The sequence below is a fragment of the Macrobrachium rosenbergii genome, chromosome 4, assembly GCF_040412425.1.
Source record: "Macrobrachium rosenbergii isolate ZJJX-2024 chromosome 4, ASM4041242v1, whole genome shotgun sequence".
Lineage (NCBI taxonomy): Eukaryota > Metazoa > Arthropoda > Malacostraca > Decapoda > Palaemonidae > Macrobrachium > Macrobrachium rosenbergii.
Genome location: NC_089744.1, coordinates 34,272,743 through 34,277,742, shown reverse-complemented (window position 1 = coordinate 34,277,742; position 5,000 = coordinate 34,272,743). Strand labels below are relative to the sequence as shown.

At 35.0% G+C, this 5,000-nt stretch overlaps 1 protein-coding gene across 2 annotated transcripts in view; it reads right to left on the bottom strand.

Moving 5' to 3' along the window:
- Positions 1 to 5,000, bottom strand: part of LOC136832606 (uncharacterized) — a 26,316-nt gene that overhangs the window by 9,365 nt on the left and 11,951 nt on the right. The window lies entirely within an intron of this gene.

Genomic DNA, 5,000 nt, shown 5'->3' with positions numbered 1-5,000 from the left:
CTGACAGTATTCTAGTAAGTCATATGTATACCGAAATGAGGTATGATAAACCCATAAAGTTTAGTTAGTTACTGAGTCTACGGGCAGAACCAGCCCTGTTTCAGGGGAGCCCTTCCCACCCCACCCCCTTTGGTGCCCTTTGGTGCTAGTGATGTCTTAGCCCCACGGTATTCTTTTCCAGATAGTAAGTCATATGTATACCAAGTTTGGTTAAAATTGCTCAATGTGTTTCAGAGTTATGCTGGAACATACAAACATACACACACACATACATACATCCATTTTTATAAATATAAATTAAGTCTCAGGAAACCTGTAAATACTGCGGGATATATTTGTGAGGGGACAATATGATACACATCAGTTCATTCCGCGCAATGAACGCGATAGACAAGTTTACTCATTTTATAATTAATCTTAATTCAAGTTAAGTTTCGCTTTTGACATCTGACCTGTTCATCTTACGTAAATGCGTGTGTTTCTGTATTCCGTATGTCTAAGTCATCTGCTAGTATTGGGACCTACTAATACAGAGTTACAGATGCCTTCAGGACAAGGACAAGCAAACATTGTGAGGTATCGCCGTTAATGTACGGCTCTTTTTCCTGTACCTGCACCTCCACTGAGCAATTTGGCATAATCTTGACACATGTCCCTACACATCTGACAGTGATGAACACAGCAAAGTCTTCACTCTCATTGGATTTCCCTTTTTCTACCATTTTATCTTAATCCCACTTCTACACAACAGTATATCAACAAATTGCGTCTAGTGTCCAACGTTAAGGATGTAACAAGCAGCAATACCGATCCTAGCAACGGCCCTTTTCCTTATTACATTTCTAGGACTTGAGGAGTAGCCTCATGTCACCCGGCGGTGAACATCTCTAGGGTCTTGTAGTCTCTGCCCTTCAGCGTTTTTCAAAGCTGCTTTCCCTAACCTTTCCCAGAAGATCTGTCACTACAAGTGAGGTGTTTGCATTCGTTGTAGAAACAACGCTAACTTATATATCTTCAGCCTTCTCTAAGGATGACACAGGGCAGAAATTCTTCCAACTTCTGTATTTATTTATCTAATAATTAATTATTTTTTATTCTCCTGTAACTTTCGTGCACCCTCATCTTTCTTCAGCCATCTTATTACTTTCAGCCTTTGCTATCTTTTCACCCATATGTAATAATCTCAAATGAGAACATTTCATTGTCTTTTTATTTCACTGGAGTGTGGGGTGATAAGGCCCGTCCTTCCTCTGTTTATAAGGTACTAAAACTAATTATTCAGCATCCAACATGGGTTTAATATCGCCATGCATATGCACTGATTTTATTTTCTACTTTAAATATTCCTAATTTAAGCATTTATGTGTGTGTGTGTGTGTGTGCATTCGGCGACTCTCCAAGTAATGTCAACTCTGCTCATTAAATAACTGTTACTTTCTCTGCACTGGGAAGCCGTGTAAGTTTTTCCCACTTACTATTTTTCCCGCATCTATAATTTTCCATCTTTCCAGAAGCGTTATTTTGTTCATATTCCTAGCAGGTCCCAGCAAGGATAGCCCTTTGCATTGAAGAAATAAGTATGTTAAAAGATAAAAGACTAATAATCCTTCATATCGTCATTAACATCTAAGACACGATACATGACTATGAACAATTTTTCCTTCATATATACTTACATATATATGTGTGTGTGTGAGTATATATATATATATATATATATATATATATATATATATATATATATATATATATATATATATATATATATTATATATGTTGGGAAAGGTATTCACTTCCTATAAACTGTCTGTCCTACTGTGTGCTTTCACTTCCGTAGGAGCAAGTTGCTCGATAATTAACTATGTTGGAGCTTCACTTATTGTGCTCAAATGTCGGCTATCTCCCAGATTTTCAAAAGTTTTCCTTTTATATATTTTGGTTAAATGAAAATTACGTTTCCCCTTAAATACATTTATATTAGTTTTAAACTGTATAACTTTTCACCTTTCAATGGGTAGTAGTGACCGAGTCTTTTTCTTAAAAGGCACATTGTAAAATTCTTGGACTTCGAATTTCACTTAGTCTATGGGCATTCAGAAATTTTATATACGGTAAGTTCACAAGTCACTTGGAATTTTCACTGTCACCTCTGCATACATCTCACACACTCTCTGCCTGATGCCTTTTTCTAACTGACTCTCCTTCCAGAGTCCTCGTATATGTGGGTATTCATTCGATGCCGAAATCTGGCATAATTTTCCCAAGTTTCGTCCAGATGGGTTTCCCTTTTCCATTAATGTTTCACGTTTAATTATCTATACAATTCGTTCAACGGTTGTTATCGTGTTAATGTTATGGTGTGCGAGAGGTCACCGGGTGAGGTCAAGATCTCAATTAGCTCTTCTTTTTGCCCAGTGCTGTATTAGGTAAACACTTTGATTCGAATGGGCGACAAACAGTCAAACTCGGCATCTGGGATCACTTAGTTTCGTTATCACCCCTTTTCTGCCTTAATCTCTGTCTTTATCAAAGATTTTCTGTACGCCCTCGTGCGTATGTTAAGATATTTAGTTTATTTAAATATAGGCTCGATTCCATTATAATATATATATATATATATATATATATATATATATATATATATATATATATATATATATATACACACACATACATATATATATATACATATATATATTATATATTATATATAGTGATCAAGCACCTGGTTATTACACAAATAGGTCAACAAATCTGTTGTGCAAATGATAATACCAAAAGTTACCTCACATCGACCAGATACTTGAAACCTCATAACAAAGCTTCGACTGAATCTCTAAAGGTACAATGATCCCACAAACTTACTTATCACTGGAGAAAATCAACGTAACTTTATCAAGTTATGGATGAGGTAACAATTACTAAGTTATATCCAGATTAGTGGAATATGAGTTTCACTTCAACCAGCACTGTAGCTGTCTCTCTGGTTCTATTTTACCTAGATAAGTCTTAGGTGAACAAACAGGAATATCACTTACCTTATACACACTCATTAATGTCTGTAAGTACTGGTAATCAAAATGAAACGCTATGTTTTAAAAACTTTAAACAAACAGGTTTATTTCTAAGTTCAAAAGTTATATGTAAAATTTACAATCTCAAAAGATTTACCATTAATGGACAACGGTGTAAGACTTGAGTATCTCTTAATCAAGTTTAATTCACAAAACTTTGCTTTATCAAGAAAACAATCTGATTATGTAAGAATCAAACTATTAACTATCACTTAAGTGCCAAGCTTTTACCTGTTTCAACAATTACAAACAGTCACCAAAATATTACTGATTGAAATCCACATAACATTCTCCAAAAATCTCTATAACAGGTAGGCACTAACAAAATGCTAAGAAATTACCAGCAAAACACGGCAACAATAAAATCACAATAATATGATAACACAGACATATATAAATGCGGTACACAAAAATGAAAACACCACAATCACCAATAATGTGTTTAAAAACTACATCAATCTTTTATATAACTTTTCTTATAAAAAGAAAAGTCAGACTCACTTCTTTTTAAAGTTATTCAAACACAACAATTCTCTTTTACCAAGAATATTAACAAAACTCAATATTCACCACATTACCTTTAGTAAATACTACACCAATATATATCTCCTCTTCAACACTTGTACAAAATATTCCTGGACCCTTTTACAAAATTAACACACTCCTGGGGTGAGTTTAACAGAGCTTTACAGACACGTCTGTTATTTCCCTTATATATAACGAGAGAGAGAGAGAGAGAGAGAGAGAGAGAGAGAGAGAGAGAGAGAGAGAGAGAGAGAGAGAGAGTAGGTCTGGCCTTATTGCCCCTTGCCAGCAAACTGACTGTCTCTAAGAAGACACTGGATTTAAGTCTCGTAGGCTGAGAATACACATGGGGTGTTCACACAGAATACACATGTATGAATATACATACACACATGTATACAGGGTATACACGATCGGTTCGAAGCGAAACTGGCGTTATCGCTATGATTGACACTTCCTGGCCAGGGTTACAAAAATCTTTTGACGTCCTTGGGCAGCTGGGCAAACACATTAGATATGAAATAACAGCACTTATTTGCTATTTTTCTGTCTCTCTTCCTTAGGTTACGAATAGAATAGGCATAGGCAGAGTTAATACAGACGGAATAAGCACACAGTGATAAAAACATAACAGTGTAACTCGCCGACTGGGTGACAGTTCTTCATGATAACAAAAGTGGATGTTTTTTCCCTAAAGCACCTGACCAAACACAAAAGGAGCCTCTTCTCTCTCTCTCGGCAGACAGGAAGTAGCGACCTGATAAGCTTTCCAAAATACAATTTTAAAAGATTAAACAAAAGGGGAACAATATCCCACAGAATCATAAGTTTATATAACACACAACACATCTGTAAGAAAAGACATTTTAAAATCACGTCTTCACAACAAATGACGAATCTTGCAAGCAAAAAATAAAAGATTTTCACAGAGACATTACAAACAATTACAAAATGGTTATAAATATTATATCACCTTATAATAATATAAACTGTATGTATATGTATGTATGTATATATATATATATATATATATATATATATATATATATATATATATATATATATATATATATATATACAGAATAGAATCGAGTCTATAGCTGAATAAACTAAATATCTTAATAACGGCACGAAGGCATACAGAAAATTACTGATAGAGAGAGAGAGAGGAAAACAGAAAAGGGACGATAACGAACTAAGCGATCCCAGATGCCGAGTTTGACTCATAGTCACCCATACGAATTAAAGAGTTTATCTCACACCGCACTGGGATAAAGAACCAATTGAGATCTTGATCTTGCCCGGCGACCTCTTGCTCGCCATAACATTAACTCGATAACAACCGTTGAACGAAACGTATAGATAAGTAAATGTGAAACATTAATAGAAAAGGGGAGCCCA